Genomic DNA, 21,587 nt, shown 5'->3' on the forward strand with positions numbered 1-21,587 from the left:
TTGATATAAGATGTTATGTGTCTTAACATGGAATATAAATGGACTAAATAATCCTAACAAAAGAAAAAAATCTACTTTCATTAACTTAGAAAGCGAAAACTATGGGTTCATATGTCTTCAAAGGGTACATATAAAAAACTCTGATGAGAAATATCTATTAAATCCAAAATTGGGAGAAACTATTACATTCTGGAAAATTAACCAAAAAAAAAGAGGGGTGGCATTATATATCCAAGAATATTTGACCCAAACTTAATATTTGTGGATAAAGAGGTTAGATATTTAATTGCAGAAATAGAATGGAATAATGAAAAAATTCTGATTGTTGGAATATATGCCCCAAATACAAAAAAATCTCAAGTCTATAAAAAAACTGTGCAATCGGTTTAGCTACGTACACCCATGTAATTGGATACTATTAGGAGACCTAAGCGGAATAGTAGACCCTAACAGAAATAGAAAAAATGGGAAGACAGAAAAGCACTAAGTTGATTGAAGAAAATAAGAGTTACCTAAAATATTTTTTAAGATGGTGAAAGAACTTGGATTAATGGTTGTTTTGGAGAGGAAAAACCAGTAACTCCCTAGAATATACATTCTATTTGTAGAGGCACAGGTCCCATTCTACGATTGATATGATTTGGACCCCTAAATCATTATATATCTCAACCAACACAATTAAAATAAAAATGCAAAACAATATCAGATCACAAGCCGGTGCACTGGGAAATGGGACAGAAAGAGTAAAAATACTTGCACAAGGAAGATTAAAGATTGGGTACTCAAAAATAAAACATGCTATACAGAGATTAAAAGCGAATTGCAGCAATCCTGGGAAATAAGCGCCAAAATCAATAGCAGATAGTGGTATATTTTGAATGCGTGCATAAAGCGGTTATTAGAGGAGTGTATTACTAAACAAAGAAATAAAGCTGAAAAAACAGAGGAAAGAAAGGAAAAGAGAGGTAGGAAATAGAATTAGAAAAGCAGAGGAAAAACTTCTGGTAATTAGAAATGGCAAAAAAAAGATTCAAAATAAAATTAGAATAATAAAAGATCAGTTAAACTTGTTAATTACTGAAGAAGCCACTAAAAAATGCAATCCTATAATGAAGTAGAAGTATTATGCATATAGCAATAAACCAATTAAATGGCTGGCCACCAAGATTAAAGGAATAAACAACAAAAGAAATCCATCACCAAAATTAAAAATGGTACTCAAATAGTGACAAAATTTAACACAAAATCAAACGGTGATCAAACAATATTATAGTTCCCTATATAAAAAAGAAAATGTACAGAGGGAAACAGAAAGGTACTTAAAGAATAAATTTATGTTTTACAGTGTCACAAGAAGAAACTAGAGGTCTTAATAAAAAAAAATATCCAGACAAGAAGTAGAGTGATGCACAATAACAAAATTAAAAAATAATACTCTCAGGTTTAGATGGCATTTCAGCTATGTATTATACAACTTTTAAAGATATCATTCTCGAACCTCTCCCACTGAAATAATAAATGAAGTTTTTTTAAGGACAACAATTCCCAAGTCCTGGACACAAGCTCCAGATTTCCTTAATTCTTAAATTACCAGATAAGCGTCCCAGAACCGAAAGATTATAGACCGATATCATTACTAAATGTCGATTATAAAATATATTCAACAATTTTAGCAGGCAGACTAAAGAAGGTATTAAATACTCATATTACAAAAGAACAAACAGGGTTTCTACCAGGGAAGCAACTATCCCAAAATATAAGAACAGTTTTTGATATTATTGAAATAGTTAACCAAAACCCTCAGACACAATTGGTAATAATTTGTTCGGATGCTGAAAAAAACATTTGATCAGCGTGAACTGGAACTTTATGATATGCGATGAAGCACTGCGGAATAGCAGCAACTTCTTAAAAGAATTAATGAACATCTACATGAAATGTAGGAAGCAGCTATCAAAATCAATAATAACAAACAAACAGAAATGTTCCCCGTAACAAAGGGGAAACAAGGCAGGGTTGCCCCCTGTCACTGTTATTGTTTGTCTTAGCTTTAGAACCACTGTTAAGAGATATAATAGAAAACAAGACCATAAAAGGAATAAAATATAAAGGGATGAACTATAAATTGAGGCAGCTTACACGGATGACATAGCATGTGCTTCATAGAGGACCCACTAAATACCATTGGATATTTAACAGAGACTATCAGAAAAATTTGGACTATTGATATCTGGTTTTAAAATTAATAAACACACAAAACAAAAAATGTTAATGAACAACATGAATAGCAAGGGCATTACGACAATTAAAACAACAATCCCAGTATAAAATGGAGAAAGGAAATGTTTGGTACATGGAAACTGGAACAGATATGTATGAAGTTTACTCCAAATTCCATAAAAAAGAAGTGTAGTCCTCAGTCTGCAGCAATGGCCTTGAAAAAAAAGTAAGCAATGAATTTTCTCTTGAAGAAGATGTCCATGGACCAGATGACCTCAACAATTATTGCCTGATTACCAACATTCCTTCTGAGGAATTTGTAGGCAGCTTCAGGTGGTCTTAGAGGAGATAGATTATTAAAGATCCATTCCTGTCTGTGTTCAGGATTCAGGCATGGGTTTGCATTGCTTTAACGTGCCAGCCAGCATCTGACAACTAGTGGGAGTCCAAGTAAGATAGGAGCCATGAGGGGTACCATTGGGTGACATCACATATCTCCAGAAATTTACAAGAATGAACTGATGTCACTTTGGTTTTTTTCTGGAAGTGGTATCATACCATCACAGAGTGCTATTTTTTTTACATTTTTTTAAGGGAAACTGGAAGGTGGAAGGGCTCCCCACTTCTAGTGGGAAGTGGCAAGTCTAGTCCCCCTGATGGGGACATTTTAATAAGAAGGGATTGATGTCTATGTCATCTGCTTTTAGCCTAGGGTATTACTGTTTTATGAGGCTCATTTTAAAGCTGCTCACACAGTTGTTTATGTTTTTCATATTCTTGTAATGCTTTTATTGTTTGATTTTTTTCATTTGTTTAATGTTTTATTTTGTAAGCTGATTAAATGCATTCTCTAGAGATGCAGTACTGACATTTTCTAAATGAATCAATCAATAAAAGGAGGTAATACATAGCCATGAAAGAGCCACTGTTTTTCCTCTTGGGGTATTTGGGTATCCATTTTTGTATCCATAGCTTTGCCCCATGGACAGCAATTCCCTGGAATAATTTTGTATCAGAAAAATAACACAGAGAAAAGGCTGAAATGTTCCTCTCTCTTGCAGGTGTCTCAAGCAAAACTAGGTCTGACAACACTTTTATTGAACTGGGAAAAAAGATCGGAATTCCCCAAAGTGTCCTGATCCATTACACATGTAGAAATAGGTCTAATAATCCAGCTGCAGAGTAGAATTTTTCACTCAAATATTGCATTCAATTCCACCATCTGAACCAACTGTTAGGGTTGTGTGCATTGATGAATTTTCCCCCACAAAGATTAACAGCCTTCTCAGATATCTGTGAGAGGGCTGGGAGTTAATTTCAGTCCTTCCTGTTGTCACTTTACTGCTAAATAGCTGATTAATGGGATTTTAGCTTTTTAAAATAACTCCATGAGTGCAGTCCCAAATGTTCTATGTACACCCTTCTGTAATAAGATGGCAATTGTTAAAGACTGTGCTTGCTTCACATATGTACTAAACATTAACCAAGTGCAGTAGGCTTCAATTATATTCTTTTTCTTCTGTACTGCTTAACGTTCCTGACCTAAAGATTCATAAGTAGCAATTTTGTAATCTTTTTATTTGAGTTTGCTAAATGCTTTTAAAAATTAGAACTATATAAATCAATTGTGTTGGAACAAATGCATGCTTAGCTGTTAATAATAACAAAATCATTCATTGTCTTCCTACCATGTTGGGAGGTTGTGTAGGAGATAAGTACGGGCATTTGCTGTCCAATAATTCATGAATGTAAATGTCATAGAGGAACTTTACACCAAGGAAATTTTATTACAATTGCTTTCTTTCATCAAATGACACAACCATTTAATTTCTTAAATCTCACCTTAGGTTATTATTAAAGTGCTGTAAGTCCCACCCTACACCTGCAGTCTAATTTTTTCTCTCTGGAATTTGCCTTCCCCTGTTTTAAGCATTGCCTTCCAATTGAAAAAAATATTTTGGCCAGCATTCTCCTACAGCACAAGACATAGGTGCTTAATAGTGAAATGTACGGCTTGAAATATATCTGAGCAAATGTATTAGAATTTCTTTTTTGCTAAATGAGAAGCAGACTTGAATTTGACTGGTGATATTAAACTCAGCTCCCGCCCTGCCATGATACAAGAACAGTTTTTGCTGTTCTTCCTCTCCATGAAAAGGAGATTTTGAGGGTGAAGGCCTTGACATTCTGGAACAGCTTGCTCACCCAATTTGAATATTCATAGGAAAACATGCAGATATTCAGAAGAAGAAATGAGTTTGAATTTATACTCCCCTTTCTCTACTGTAAGGAGACTCAAAGGCCCCTTCCACACAGAGTGAGATAACAAACCCTGGGGACGACAAAAATGCCGTCCCCAGGGAGACATTCGACCATAGGGGGGGGTGCAGCTGCTTCTGGCCGTGCCACCCTTGCTCCGCCCGACCGACACGAAGCCGCCGTTTTCTGACCTCTCTTGGGAAGCGAGGTTTTCGGAAAACGGCAGCTTGGAGGCGCCCTCCCTCCCCCCTCTCCACTGTTCACCTACCATGTCTGTGGCTGTCCGGCGCATCGCTGAGGCCTGGGGACACACACCCCTGCCCTGCGATGCTGGAGCAGTCGCGCAAGGCAGGGGGGCGTGTCCCCCGGCCTCGGCGACACGCCGGACGGCCACGGACACAGCAGGTCGGCCAGGTGACGGCGCTCCACGGGGCCGTCTTCCCGACTGTTTCTGGGACCGTCCGTGCGAACAGTCCGTGCGAACAGTCCGTGCGAACAGTCCGTGCGAACAGTCCCAGGGGGGTTGGGTTGGTGTGGAATACGCCGACCCAGGCCCGATCGTCGCCGTGCAGAAACGGCCTATGTGGCTTGAAAACTCCTTTCCCCTCCCTTTCCCACAATAGACATCTTGTGAAGTAGGTGGGGCTGACAGAGTTCTGAATGAACTGTGACTAGTCCAAGGTCACCCATCAGGAATGTAGGAATGTAGGAGTGGGGAAATAAGTCCACCAGATAAGAACCTGCTGCTCATGTAGAGGAGTGGAGAATCAAAGGAGGGGGGAATTCATGTCCTGCACTTACCTTTGGAACTGCTCTGTTCTTCCCCTTTCCTTGGCAAGTTGTTTGGAGGATTTTTTGCCCTTTAATCTTTGCTGAAAGGTGTTTTGTTGTTGTTATTGCTTGATTCATATTGTCAAATTCTTGGGTATTTATTAAGTGGCATGGTTCTAGGACTAGATAGTCCTAACTGGATAATATGGAATAGAGCATGTTTTTGTTTAAGGTAAAGATATTTGGTGAGCATACTGTGGGAAACATCAGCGTACTGGAAGGATTTGTGACAATTCTTACAAGCTTCCAAAACAAACTAAGATGTTCAGTGGTAACATCTTTGTTCAGATCAAAGAGCAAAAGCCATATCTTGTCTAGAATACCTTTCAAACCTCTGACTTTTGGTACACGGGATAAAGAACAGTCTAACTGTTGTTTTCTGATGTCTTCAACTTTCCATTGGTCATAGATACCTTGGTCTACTGGACTGTTAGAATATTTTCCATCAACATAGGCTGAGGACATGATCTGGAATTGGTTGAATGAGGGCATGATCAGGAAATGGTTACTTTTTTATTATTTTGGAGTGTGTAAAGTATTAAATATTATAGGTGTGTTACCGGATGTGATCCCTTTAACATACAAATATATGTCCAAAGAGCAAATGTAGTGTGTTTCTTCATCGAGGGGATGATAGTATTAACCTATCCAATTGGTGGCTTCTATGTGCACTGGGAGGAGAGACAGACTCATATCTGGGTACCTTGCATATAGGTTTAACTTTTAAAGGGCTAGTCTGACACCAAATGTGGGCAGGTGGAGTGAGTGGCCCCTACTGTGGCTTGCCTCCGTGGGCATTGGCACAATGCTAAACTATCTTAAGGGGCAGTGCTCCTCTGGGAGAGCCCTTGTTAATCACTGAGAGAGGTAACAGCAGGTCAATCTCTGAGCAATCTAAAGCTTGGTTCAGCTTGGTCCTTTCAATTCCTAGCTCATGCTCAGCTGAATGGGAAAGAAAGAGGAGGGAAGGCTGAGACTTTCTGACTGGAGCCCAGGCAGAGGCGTAGCTAGGGAAAATGGAGCCTGAGGCAAAATCTGAGCCCACCCCGTATGGGCAGCCACCCTCCCCCACCATGATCAATGAATGATTTTTTGCATCAGGTCATCTCAAAGTCACCATCACATTATAGAACAAGCCACAACTCACAAATCTGAATGCAGCAATGGTCCATGCCACACAGCAAAAATAAAAATTTTGACATCACTTTCAAAATGCTTTACAACTGTTATAACACTTTAAGGTGTTTTAAGTGTCATATGACTTAAAATGCTTTCAAATATTTTATTACTGCTATGAAAACATTTTATGACGTTATATCCAGCACCCTCAATTGCCCCCCACCATTGGAAGTCCAGCACAGAGCCAGGAAGGAAAGGAGAGTGGGTGAGAGGGAAAGGACAGGGACAAATTTCAAGCCATGTTTTACACAGTAGTTGCATGCATTGAATTTTAATACTGACAATATAAGGCACTTACTAACATGAACTAACAGGCTCAAAAAAGTTGGGGACCTCTGTTTTGAATACCAATGCCAATACTGAGTGCTAGATGCACAGATTTGCTACAACCCGATTCATTGGGGAAAAGGGCAGGGTGCTGCCAGGGTTCTCTGGGCTCCTGAGGCCAGAGGAATCAGGAATTGCAAGGTTCCCCTTCATCCCACATCTCTGGGATGGGCTGAAAAGGCAGAAAGGGGTCAAATCACTTCCTGAATCCTTGGTGATCCTATGAATCAACACCCTCCAAAATATCTGTGTTAACAGTCTTACTCTTGCGACAAAGGGGTCACAGATTCCTTTATAGAGAGTCCAATCCATCTCATCTTGGGTCATCATCTTTTCCTGCTGCTTTTGGCTTTTCCTGGCATTATGTTTTTTCCCAGTTACCCTTGTCTTCTCACAATGTGGCCAAATGAGAATAGCCTCATTTTTGTCATTTTAGCTTCTAGAGGCAGTTCAGGATTGATTTGATCGAGAACCCATTTATTTGTCTTTTGAGCTATCCATGGTATTTGTAAAACTGTCCCGCAAAACCACATTTCAAAGGAAACTATTTGTCAACTTTCTTCCCTTATCCAACTTTCATATTCATACACAGTAATAGGGAATACTAGTAATTTGAATTAATTTAATTTTTATTCTGGGGGTTGCTAGGTGGGAGTGCAAGAGGTCTCCTTTGCCCAGGGATCTTTGAATTCCTGGGCCAGGGAGGATTGCTGTGGTGGGGGAAGGGTGGCAGGGCTCGTTTGCCCTGGGATTTTTGGATTCCTGGGCCTGGGAGGGTTGCTAGGGGGGTGGTGGCAGAAAGGCCTCTGCCGGGTCCCCATGGGCACAGGGCATGCCCCCTTCATGCCCCATTTACCTTAGGCAGTGGTCCTGGGAAGCTTGGTGGGGCCAGGTAAGGCCAAAAGGTGCCTGCTGGCAGCCCCACCAGGCTGCTCCTTCAGTGGGTGGAGGCTCCACTGGCTGAAGGAGCAGTTTGGCAGGGCCGGGCCGGGCTGAGGGGAGGAGGAGGGGCATGGGGGTGATTTTCCACCCCCACATGACCCAATGGTGGCCCACCTGGGGCATATGTCCCCATATGTTCCCAGGGAAGCTCCGCCTCTGAGCCCAGGTCAAGTCCATCCAGGGCAGGACTTCAAGAGGAAGGCTGGGAATTAGCCTATGAGATGTTAGGCACAAGGTACTGCATGATGGTGGAAGGAACCTCAGGGCTCTGTGTGAAATACCAGGCCATGTAATGGGTATAAGTTATGGAAGGGGGGAGGAGTATCTTTTCACTATTATAATTTTAACTCCACACACACTGAAGCAGCTTTCAACCACAACTCCTCTCCCCTCCCAGGCTCCCCCTTGCCTTCTCCCCGACACTCCATACAGATTGTGTCATTCCTGAGTTCCTTCCATCACAGCCACTTGAGGAGAGTGCAGTCCACTGGCTGCCTGTGATTGGCATCGTTTGAGAATTGCTGTACTCTTGCCTTTTTTCATGCAATGTGGAGTGAGGGAGGAGGGAAGAGAGAAGTGGCATTTTACCAGACATGTACATAAGCTGCCAAGATCTGAGCACATGGAGGAGGAGGAGGAGGAGGAGGAGGAGGAGGAGGTGGTGGTGGTGGTGGTGGTGGTTTGTGTTGGTATCAGGGCCCTGCATTCTCCCATCCCTGTTCTCCAAGAATGACATTTCTCTAAGTAATGGGAAAAATTGAAGGCTGACGTGGCAGCATTAAGTTTGCTTCTTCCTTTTTGTCCCTTTTTGGCAAAAAAAAGCCTATGGTATTGCATGAAAACACACGCAATCAGCTGCTCATTTCTTGCCATTCCTCCCCAGTCTTTAGGGTGTAACCTGTGCACTTGTTGTTGAAGTGAAACCAGGCCAAGCCCTTGGATTCTGCCCCCTCCACCACTCCCCCCAAGCAGGTTTAGATTCTGCACAGATCAATGGACAGAAGGGGAGAGGAAGGAAAGCTGCTTACGCCCCACTCATGCAATAAAAATGTGCTTTCTCTCCTGACCCTCCAGACCCTCCAAACCCCAATCACTCTCGGAGACTCCCTGCTTGGCTTCACTCTCCTCTGATTTCATTTCACTGATGCAGCAAAACCAAAACACAACCCCCTGCTGGGCTGTTGCCTCCTTAAGTGCTAGAATGTCCCTCTGAAGCATGGCAAGAGGGACACACCTGCAATGCGCAAACTTTCTCCCTTGGGCCAGATTCTGCTCATGTTCCTTCTGAGTAATCTGGTTTGAACCCCTTCCCCTTTCAACTGGCTGAGAAGAAAGGAGCAGTGGAGGTGGCACTCAGGCTGATCATGCAACATGCCACACCTCCTGGAATCACTTCTGACTTAAGTAATGTACATTGAGAAACCCAGGGGAGAGGCAGGGGGTGGCTAGTGGCAGCAGCAGTACGAGGCAGAGGCTGGTGGGGTGCAGCCCATCGGAGAAGGCATCGTGGCTGGTGTAAATGGCAAGGCTGCATAAGATCCTGGCATTCTGGCAGTCCTTATCCTTTTCTTCTGGACTCCATACCTTGCAAAGGGGTGGCCAGGGCACCCCTGTAAAGTGGCTCATCCCTTAAGTGGCCAGGGATGTACCTTGGAGCCTGGGAGACAGGCAGGCATTGGAGACTGGTAAGGTATACCTCAGAGGCTGCTTCCTGGGAGGAGATGGCAAGCAGGTGAATGCATTCCCACATGACCAATTTGAATGAAACCCGGGCCTTGAGCCCTCTCGTGTCCCACCTTTGTTTTACCTCTGACAGTGGTATCATTGATGAGTGTACCTAAATCAAGTTGGCCACCAGTTTAAATAGCATTGATCATGAATGGGGGTGGGGATAACTGGGGCAAAGAAAAAGAAATGAAAGCAAAATGGGACTGAGATGCGGCTATAACCAAGTACCAAAAAAGATGTCAAATATCATCAACACAACCCGTTCATGGAGTTAATATTTTACCTGCATTTTCCCAAATAACTTTAACTTGCTAATTCAGAGACATGTTGAGCATACAGAATATTCAGTAATTCACTTCCATTAAATTACAAGTCTTTTGATTTTCTGGGAGATATTTACACTACAGAATCAGGATGAGAAAGGTTACAGTTTCAAACTGGTTTCCATTTATATAAAAAAAGGAGCTGTAATTTCTGGTCACCTTTTTGAAGTGCTGAATTTCACAGCTTGTAGTCATTGCTCCCTGCCAGGTAGAAACGATTATTACTTTACTGCTATGTACATTTTATTTCACATTTATTATGTTTGTTGTTTTCTTAAACACATCTTTGTTTTAGAAATGTTTGGAACATGGAACATTTTTGGATGAAATGTTTGGGGAAATAGCACATCATGCCAATATATATTGGCTTCATGTCAGAGAAATAAATGCACCAGCACATAATGTGCAAACACTCCAACATACACAGAATAACATTTTTATTGCAGAAATGAGGGATTACATATTTTAGGCCTTGTTCTTGTTATACTAAGTCTCATTGTTGGTTTATGTTGAGCAATGACTAGAGAGTGCCAGAGGAAACTTTAAAGTAATTTTTCTAATAAAACCTTTTTCTTAAAAGAGAGAGATACACATTTTAAAATATTTTTGTTGTTGTTAGGTTAATAAAGCTTTTATGCTCAGATCAGTTGTAAACTTAGCCATGCTTGTATATTCCTTCAGGAAAAAGCACTAGGTGATTTTATGGTTCTTTTTTATGTTCTGCACATTTTTCCTCTTTTTTCCCCCTGCCATCCTGTGCACTCTTCTGTCTAGCAGTGTTTTATTTTTCAGTGTTCTTCTCCTCCTGATGTTCTATAGGTTCTACATTCTACCAGAGGAAACCACTGTGTTATGGAGGTTATAGTGTCAGACGAGGATGTTGGGGGCCTAGGATCAAACAAGCATTGTTATGGAGTGGGGAATTTATTTTTCTGAAATCCATGCTTTTAGAAACAGTCATTGATTCCTCCTACACTCTTTTCACTCTTTTAAAAGAAGGATTTATCTTTCTCATATCCTTGAAGAGAAACCAATGCTATCTTTGTAATTCCAGCCTTTGCCATTGCTTTATGCTGGCTATCACAGGGTAGTGGTCTAAGCAGAAAGACAGAATGGTAGAGGAAATCATACCCTGCCTCTGAGCATCTACAGAGTGAACTTCTTAAATTATGCAGTACTTATCTTCCTTCCCCTTTCTTCAAATTTCTCTTTAATCAAAATGGAATTGATTTGAAACATATTCCAATTTTTTTTTAAAAAGGAACGAAAATGGATTGTTGCATTTCAGGAAGAAATTAGGTATAGGAGAGAATTTCTCTTAACAATGCTTGTTCAACCCCCTGTTTTGCTATGAAGTTCACTGATAGATCTCCTTCTAATCATCCTTTCACAAACTAACGTATCTCACATGTAGTAAATATAAAATAGGAATATAAGTGGGAGTGGGAGAGCTAGGTATGCTATGCTAAGATCCTTGGAGGAAGACAAAAAATGTACACATGCAACCTTTTTTATTATATATATTGAGAGAACAATCTTGTAGAGATACTTCCCAACTAAAAATAAAAATTAGTTATATTTCAAACATTCTCTTCTTCAGATATTCTTTGTGGACTCTGGAATTCACACTTATTTGGTCTTTTCAACTAATGTGTTATAATGTTCCACTGTTGTACAGAGCACTCTAGCCAATTATGCAATAGGTGCCTGCTGCATGGTGGGGGCAAATGTCTGTCACAACTGAATTTCTTGTGGGTTATATATTTCCTCAAGGGATGCTTCCACTTTCCATTCTCTCCACAACAAATGAGACTACTGTAGCATGATTTTCATCTCACTCCACTACCAGAGCAGACAGATTTGCCAGTGACACCGATTTGCCCTTGGACATCTTCCCTCCACCCATGATCAGTTCACCTAGCTCCACTTTTCCCACTCTCTTGCGCTGTATGCCTTCCCCCTCCCCCTCCCCTTTCATGTTGCCAGCTCACAGAAAAGAAACTTAGGCAGATTCCGCATTGGCCAAAAACAGTGGTGTGAAAACGGTGTGAAAACGGTGTAAACCCTTTTAAAGTCTTTTTGAATCCATAGGTCAGTAACATCTAAGAGTAACTCAAGACAAAATTGCACTTTCATAAGAAATATTACATCTAATAACAAAGAAACCTACAAACCTTCATAAAATCCTGTGCCTGTGACAGAAACCTAAGACTATATATAGCTTACTCCTGCCTGATTTCCATCTGCTGGTTTTCTTCATAATTCCATCTTTGTTCAATAAATTTTCCTTCTAATTTATGAACCTGCCTTAGTTCTCCAGTGTAATTGTCAAGGGGGTTGGTTTTTTTAAAAAAAAAACAAAACAAAAATATATTGTCAAAGGCTTTCACGGCCGGAATCACTTGGGTGCTGTGTGGTTTCCGGGCTGTATGGCCGTGTTCTAGCAGCATTCTCTCCTGACGTTTCGCCTGCAAATGATCCTCTGAAAATGCCAGCCACAGATGCAGGCGAAACGTCAGGAGAGAATGCTGCTAGAACACGGCCATACAGCCCGGAAACCACAAAGCACCCAAAACAAAAATACATTCTAAACCTTAGTGTGGGACAATTTTAGTATATCCTGAAACACTACCAGAAAGGCTATTCTGTCCTGAGGAACACAAAAAGGCAAAAGGCAGGGAAATTTGCATTTCAATAGTAAAAAAAAGTGCAGGGTGGCAGTGGGGTTGCCACAAGTGGCAGAGTTGGGATGAAAGGAAAACTCAGAATTAAGCAGTCTCCCGCGCCCCAATATTAAAACAGAAAAGGAAAGATTTTAAAAATTTGAGAAATTTTTCCTCAAAATGGTATTTGCAGGAGATTGTGAACTAAATCACAAGAAGCTTAAGAACATAAGAACATAAGAACAAGCCAGCTGGATCAGACCAGAGTCCATCTAGTCCAGCTCTCTGCTACTCGCAGTGGCCCACCAGGTGCCTTTGGGAGCTCACATGCAGGATGTGAAAGCAATGGCCTTCTGCGGCTGTTGCTCCCGAGCACCTGGACTGTTAAGGCATTTGCAATCTCAGATCAAAGAGGATCAAGATTGGTAGCCATAAATCGACTTCTCCTCCATAAATCTGTCCAAGCCCCTTTTAAAGCTATCCAGGTTAGTGGCCATCACCACCTCCCTGTGGTGGCATGTTGGCTGCACGAGTCACACGTTATTGTGAAGAAGTGTTTCCTTTTATTAGTCCTAATTCTTCCCCCCAGCATTTTCAATGTATGCCCCCTGGTTCTAGTATTGTGAGAAAGAGAGAAAAATTCACTACTGGCATGGGTTTTTTTTGCTCTTATCAGGGTTTGAAATGTTCAAAGATATAATCAGGTTGAATAACATGGGATCACAATTTACCAAAACCATTCTCTTTCTCTTGGAACTACTTAATCTAAATGGTAGTAATTGTGTACTTAAGCTTGCCAGAGTATATGGCAAAACCCCCAAAGGTATCAGTTAAACGTTTTGGCTCACAACAGGATTTTCTTAAGTCACTATTCAGAGACAGGCATGACAGCTGATATGACAGCTGATTTTGCTGTAAGACATAAAGTTCTATTTCTTCCTAAATTTTCTGAGGATTATGATAATATACTTAGTGTAATTTAGAAACATGATTTGGCAGTGCTCCATTCAGGTTTACAGCAAGAATTTACACTACTTTCATTATCAGCCCAGTATATCTGCTTAGCTAGGAGGTATCCCAAATCTTTCTGAAGCTTGTAAAAGCAGTTGTTTCTTTTGGTTGATTGGTTGCACTCCAGGAATATTTGTTTGTTTGTTTGTTTGTTTTAAATGTTATTTCTGCTCTTTTTATTGACAAACAAATATATATACAACACATCAATAACCACAAAATACATAAATGTCCACATAACAAAGACAACTACATAAAAAGACAACAATCACAACATCAACATATAACGAAAAACATATAGTGGTAGGCTTCCAACTGTGTGCTTTGTTGTTCATCTTACAATTTTCATTCAAAAACTCATTTATGTCTTCAAAATATTACTATCTTATAATAACTCCAATAGAACATATTTCTGGTTATATCTTTTACCTAGATATATAAACCATTGTTTCCATTGTTCCAAAATTTTGTCTTTAGTTTCTAAAACTTCAAAACCTGTTAGTTTTGCCACATTAATTAAATCTAGAACTTTTATCTGCCAATTTTACTAGTATTCCAATTTGGGGCAAGAACAATCCTTGCCGCTGTTGCTAATTATTGCAATAATGTTCTATCACTTTTATTCTTTACATCTTCATAAATGCCTAATAAATATAATTTTGGAATACACCTTACCGAGATCCTTAAAAATTTCTGTATCTCCTGATGAACCATCAACCAAATTTTTTTAACTTGTCCATAATTGATGATAGAGAGCTCCCACTTCTCTCCCGCATTTCCAACATAAATTTGACTTTTGGGTATATTTAGCTAAAACTGCAGGTGTCAGATATCACCTAAACCATATTTTGTAATAGTTTTCTTTGATGTAATTACCAGTAGTGAACTTAAGACCTGAGTGCCATAATTTTTCCCAGTCTGCAAGCATTATTGTATGTCTAAAATCTTGCACCCATTTAATCATATATTCCTTAATTATTTCATCTTCCGTCTCCAATTTTAAACACAAATCATAAAGTCTTCTTATTAAGTGATCCTCTTTTCTCCATAATATCTCGTCTAATTCATCTTATGATCCAAATATCCAAAATGGTTTATCTTCCTTAGCAAAAGTGCTATTTAATTGTTGGTGTAACCACCAGCTTATATTCCAACCCTCCAATTTTAGTTTCTCTAGTTCTTTTATCCTAACCATTGTCTTATTATCCTCTTGGACTACTTTAAGTAAATCCTTATACATTAACCATCCCTTATTTATCTTACCCCTCTTGAATAAAGCTTCATGAGGGGATATCCACAATGGTGTATGATCACAAAAAATAGCACAATATTTTTTTCCATATTCTATACAATGCGAATCTGATTGGATTGTAAAAAAAATGTTTGTTAATTTTTTCTTTATCATACCATAAGTATGCATGCATCCCAAATCTCAGATCAGCTCCTTCTTAGGTTAACAGATTATTATTCGAAAGAAGTATCCACTCTCTTTACCATGTTAAGCAACATGCTTCATGGTATAATTTTTAATTTGGTGCCGCTAGACCTCTTCTATCCTTAATATCAGCCAAAATTTTGTAACGAACTCTAGGTTTCTTCTCCCCCCCTTCTCGGAATTCTCGGAAGCAAATTCATTTTTAAAGCTGCAATTTTCCCCAATAAGATAAATATCTAAACTTTTTATTTTTTTCCACAAAAACTCATAATTATTTTCAAAAGTTTTAAATTAGATGCCATCAAGTATATTCCTAAATATCTTACCTTTTTACTAATGCAACCTCCCCAATTACTTTGAATTACTGTTTTGACTTTTCATCCATGTTTTTAACCAATATTTGAGTTCTCCCTTTGTTAACTGCTAGTCCTGAAATTAATTTAAATTCTTCCAAATTCTTAAGTTTGTTTGTTTAGTATGGTTTAGGTTTGTTTGGTATGGCCTCCCCCATAAGGGCTCTGGGCATCATACAACATCAATTATTTCATTAAAATACAATAAAATCCAGTAAAATTCTTAATCAACAATATGACAGTATCCATAACTCCTACTAAGGTAGACAGTAATAAAAATATATATGCATCCCACTCAAGCTCTTTTATACTGGTAAATACTCTAAAAATTCAATAACATTCGGATTTGGATTTATTTGAGCATAAAATTATCTGTATGCCCAAATAAGACAAATAACATATTCGGATATATGCAAAAATTCGGGTCCATTTTAATTTTTTTGTATTTTGGGTTTTTTCCCACATTTCAGCCTGCAGGAGGCTCTTTTTTAAAGCTAGCGGCACCAAAATTTCAGGGTATCACCTGGAGACTTTCCTAATGATACCATCCAAGTTTGGTGAAGTTTGGTTTAGGGGGCCAAAGATATGGATCCCCAAAGGGGGTGCCCCATCCCCCATTGTTTCCAATAGGAGCTAACCGGAGATGGGGCAACCCATTTAAGAGTCCGTAACTTTGGCCCCTGGAACCTAACTTCACCAAACCCAGAAGGTATCAGAACAGTCTTCTGGTGACACCCTGAAATTTTGGTGTCACTAGCTTTAAAAATGAACCCCTGACATGGGTCTTGCTCTGGATGGGGGCATTTCCTGCAGGGCTGCTGGTATGAGTCTCCTGAAAGGAACCAGCCAAATTTGCTGAAGTTTGTGTGGGAGAGGAAAATGCTGTGGGCACCCAGTTGAAGGTGAACCTTATGCCCATAGTATTTGCCCCTCCCAAGCAAAATTTAGCAAAGTTTGCTTGTTCTTTTCAGGAGACTCTGCAGGAAATTCCCCCACCCAGAGCAAGCCCCCCACCAGAACGCCTCCCATTGAAACCTCTACTACAGAGCCAGCTGGGCATAACAGAAAGTTCCATTGAAGTGTATGGTGGGAAAAGGAATTTTTCCCACCATAAAACTTGCTGAAGACCCTGGCAGATTCTGGGCAATGTCTGAGTATGTAAGCACTGGCTGCACATTTTTGAAGATAGAGGTGCCAGACTTTCCCAAAGGCCTCCTGGTAATAGCATCAAAGCTTGGTGAGCTTTGCTTCTGGGGGGTGGTGGGAGGGGCATGAGTTGAGAGAGTTCTGAGAGAACTCAGCCAACAGGCTTCATGTGCAGGAGTGGGGAAACAAAACAAGCCTTTTGGGGGCCCATAAAATTGAACCCCCAGAAGGAAAGTTCACCAAACCTGGATGCTATTACAAGGAGGACCTCCTGGAGCCACCTTGAAAGTCTGGTGCCTCTATCTTCAAAAATATGAAGCCTGCTTACGCACTCAGAAATTCCCCATTGGCTACAATGGAGCCAAGGCACTGCAGAACAAAGAACCTTGGGCAAATTGTTTGGGGTGCCTGTCAGGGTGCATTTTTAAAGCTAGTGACACCAAAATGTCAGGGTATCACCCAGTAACTATTCTTATGATACCACCCAAGTTTGGTGAAGTTAGGTTTAGGGGGGCAAAGTTATGGACCCTCAAAGCAGTAACCCCATCTCCTGCTAGCTCTCATTGGAAACAATGGGGGATGGGGCACCCTTTGGGGGCCCATATGTTTGGCCCCCCCTGAACCAAACTTCACCAATCATCAGAACAGTCTCTGAGCAGTACCCTGAAATTTTGGTGCTGCTAGATTTAAAAATGCACCCCCTGAAGGCTGAAATGCAAAAAACCACCAAAAAAGCCTGAATACCTTGCATTGGACAATTTTTGTCCAAATGTGCCCAAATTCACCCAGAATCGGGCCAAATCTGGTATTTGTTTCATCTGAATCTTCAACCCTAACTGGGAGGGAGGAAATGAAAAAAGAACTGGAAGGGAGAAGAAAGGGAAAGTCATCAGATGAAATCCCATTGGTGTCATCAGTCATAAGCCTAAAAGAACAGCACTATCTTGCAAGTTCTGTGAAACTGTACTAAATTCAAGATGGTCCTAAGTAAGCAGAAGTGTGTCGAAGGAAGGTGGCTCCCAGAGACAACTTGGTCTCTGGGCACCCCCTGCTCAGGGGTGGGACTCAGGGGGCAGGGTCCCTCCCCCAATCAACTCCCACCACTTCCTCAAGGTTCTCTGCAGCCTGGCTGCTTCTGTCCCCAGAGCACAGAGAGCAGTTGCCAGCCTCCAGTTACATGGTTTTAAAAACATGTAAGGTGGGGGTGGGGCTTTGGAGGGGTCATGCCCCCCAAGCTCCACCCGCTGGCTCAGGGGTGGGGCTCAGGGGCAGTGTCCTTCCCCAATTGGCTGGCCCTCGTACTGGCTGCTGCTCTCCCTAGAGCCCATGCTTAGGATACCATTCGCCAGCTCTTCAGCGTTGGGGTAAGTTTCTAGTAGCACAAATAAGATGCTGGGGGTGACTCATGGTGGTGTAACCGCCATTGAGATTCCCAAAGGCCAGCTCCTGCAGGGAGGCTGGGAGGAAGGTGGGGCACCAGCTGCAGGCACACATCCTTAGTCTGCTCCAGCACCCCTTCATGTGACTGAAAGGCATGAGCTCAGGCCATATGTAACCTCTACATGTCCCTAGGTCTGGTCTCTGGGTCCTGGTCTCAATCAACACAGCATTCCACCAGGCTGGGGCAGGGCTGAAAAGAAAAGCCATGCAGCCTTTGGGCCAGAGATCACCAGTAAGTTGTAATTCACTGAGTAGCAATCTTTGGGCACCATATTTGGAGGGGCAGTTCTGCAGATACAAAGACCCCATACCATTTGGGGCTCTGAAAGTTAATATCAGAACCTTGAATCTGATTCAGTGCTAAACTTGGAGCCAGTGCAGCTGGCAGAGCACCATGTGATATTAAGGCTTCTACCAAGTGTAACCCGAAGTTCGGGTACTCATGCCACCACATTCTGCATTACCTCGAGCCTTTTCAAGAAGGTCCAGCGCAAATAGTACTCATACTGCCACATTCTGCACTAGTTGGAACTTCTAGAGCAGCCTCAAGGGCAGCCCTGTGTACAGAGAGTTACAGTCGTCTAGGCACATGGGGAGCCAACAGCCTTATCTGATGCAGGTGGTAGAACACCAGATGGGCTTCATTCGTGACATGTGCCTCCATAAACATGAAGACATTCAGAGTCACACCAAGATTCTTGATGATGGGTTTCAGTATTAATTGCACACTGTCAAGAATTGGAAATTGTCCAGTCAACATCAACAGATACAGCTGGGTGTCATCAGCATAGTGCTGACAACCCAACCTGAAACTTTGGACCATCTCAGCAAGAGAGTGCAATATAGATGTTAAATAACATTGGAAATAAGATTGCCTCTTGTGGGACCCCACATAACAATGTGGTAGGTCGAGAACCTTTCTTCAATCACTACTCTCTGCCCCGAAGCCTGATGAAAAATAATCATGATTTAGCATGTTCATATATTGAAATGCCCTGGTATATCTTCCATTGACTTAGAAGTAATACAAAATACAAAATGAGCTGTTTCATTTCTAAGGTGGATTCCGCATTGGCCAAAAACAGTGTTAAAATGGTGTGAAAATGGTGTAAAATGGTTTAAAACAGTGTAAAAGGGTTTACACTGTTTTCACACCATTTTCACACCGCTGTTTTTGGCCAATGCGGAATCTGCCTAGGATATGTGAAAAGTGTTATGTCTGTCAGGAATAAAAAGTGAGAATATATTGAGCTTTTCTTTTGTAGTTAGAGTTTAGTGTATAGCTGAATTGTTAAGTGTCTTGCCAACAGACAAACTTGAAGCCTTGCCTACAAACTAGCTCAAGGTGTCAACTGGAAGCTTAATTTCTTTATTCTCTGCCTATGTCCCTTTTCTCCTTATACTTCCCTTCCACTAGAAACTACCTAATGTTTTGTAATCTTCATCTTTTTTTAATTTTAAAGTGTCTTCTTGTGTGTGTATATTTATTAGTTTATTTATGATATGTATACCCTACCTCAGACTAGCCTCAGACTAGCATCTCTAGGAGGATTACAAAAGTTCAAAAAATTAAAAACCACAATGAAAACATGATACATAAAATATAACAATTAAAATGTTCTGACCTGGTTGGTATGGAAAACAAGTTTCATTGCTCCACTGTTCTCACCTCAACTAGCAATATGTAGTTCTTAAACCCAAGAATTAGGAGTCATAACTGGCTCCATACCTTGCTTCAAATAAGCCCACAGCACAGCTGATTCTTGAAACACCATTGGACACCAGCATAACAAAGACAACTGAGCAATCAGCTGCAAGAAATAGTTTCAACTTGTTTGGCATCTTTTGCCCGCCAGTCAAGTGTCAGATGCTAAATTCTCTGGGCTAAGGCAGGGGAGCCATACTTCCCACTTTTTCATCTACTTTCCCAATTAATATGACAATTAACATGTCTTCAGAATGACTTCCTGTCATGTGTTATGCCTCACACTTCGAAAGCATCATGCCTTCTAAGCTGCTGATTTTTTTTCACCAAGAAATTATCCCAGTTAGCAATAACTTCACCCCAGGCAGAACTTATTTCTTTGTTGTGATGAAAGTGTGAGGAAAGGCACTTAAGTTGCTGCTAACTTGAGCCTGAATCTCTTTTTTTTAAGACCCTTACAAAATGATTATGATTCATTTAAGATATATGGCCTACAGTACCAACACTTCCTCTATTTTTCATTTTAGGTATGAACAAATGTGGACAGTTTTCAATATGGTATGGGCTAAAATGAAATATAAAATCTGGAACGGGGAAAATTCATTTCTTTCATTTTTATCTGCCCTTCCTCCAGGGAGTTCAGGAGCAATGCTTAAAGTTCCCTGTTAGGGCTGCCAACTTCTTGTTGGGGCATTTCTGGAGATCTGGGAGTGGACTCTGCGGAGAGTAGAGTTTGGAGAAGGGAGGGACCTAAGTTGTATTTAATGCCAGAGATTCCACCTTCCAAAGGAGATATTTTCTTCAGGGGAACTGATGTCTGCCATCTGGATATCAGTTGTAATTTCAGGAGTTCTCCAGATCACACCTGGCAATCCCAGTCATTGATTACTGTTGTCATCACAATAACCATATGAACTAGGCTAGGCTGAGAATTAGCAACTTGTCCAAGATCACACATAGGCTGTTTCTGCACAGGCCTGGGTGCACCGGAGCGCCGTAGTACATGACACCGGTGCCGGCCTGGGACCATTTGCGCAGTTGCCAGTTCGCACAGTGTCCCCTCGTTCTCATGGAATGATGTAGGAAGTGGGGGTAAGTTTTAATAACAAAAGTGGAGGGCTGAAAAACAGCGCCTTCCACCTGATGTCGTTCACTCGGCGCCAGATGGAAGCCGGCATTTTCCAAGACACGTTCATTGAGCGAGTCCAAAAAAAGCCATTGTGGGGGGAGGGGATTGCTCCCATAGCTGTGTGATGTTCTCTTCCACAACAGTGTTTTTACCAGCCCCACACTGGTCTAAATGGCTAAATGGGATTCAGCTGAGAGTAAATAATAGCCATGCTTAAAATAGAGTGTCTTAGACAGAGTTCTTCTGTGACAAGTAGAAGTCTAATAAAGAAATTTAATCTTCCTAGGTTGAAATCTTTTGAAGGACTAAAGTATTTTGAAGTATTGGAGCCATAGCACTAAAAACTACTTAAATTCTGGCAGTTTAGCCCAACAGAGCAATGACTAGGCCACTTGACATTTTCATACTGATAAAAGTGTTGCAGGATTTCATACAAACTGGGCAAATATTGCTTGCTTCCATGTAAGGGTTTTACTGAAGAAGTAAATATATCTTTAATGGAGACAACAATAAGTGCATTAAGTGAAATGGAGGGAATATTTATGAATAAACTTCTTGCGGCTACCAATTCATCACTTTGCTGTGTTTGTTCCAAAATCCACCAACGAGTGAGGCAGTTTACAAGCTGGGAGTAATTTATTTACTGTTGACAGCTCAACCCTGAACAAAGAACCAGTACAAATAACAACTCAAACCAGCACTAAATAAAGATTACAGGGATATTATGTCTTCTTTCAGGATATTTCAGGGTGACTAGTCATGAACTGAGTTATATTAATGTTTTGTACTGGAAGAACATACCAGGGACATGGAGTATAATGAGTTTCCTAAAGGTTCTAACATAGCCTTGACTTTTAGATGGGAAATAACTAACAGCAGATTTTCAAAAAAACATA

The sequence above is a fragment of the Sphaerodactylus townsendi genome, linkage group LG06 (assembly GCF_021028975.2).
Source record: "Sphaerodactylus townsendi isolate TG3544 linkage group LG06, MPM_Stown_v2.3, whole genome shotgun sequence".
Lineage (NCBI taxonomy): Eukaryota > Metazoa > Chordata > Lepidosauria > Squamata > Sphaerodactylidae > Sphaerodactylus > Sphaerodactylus townsendi.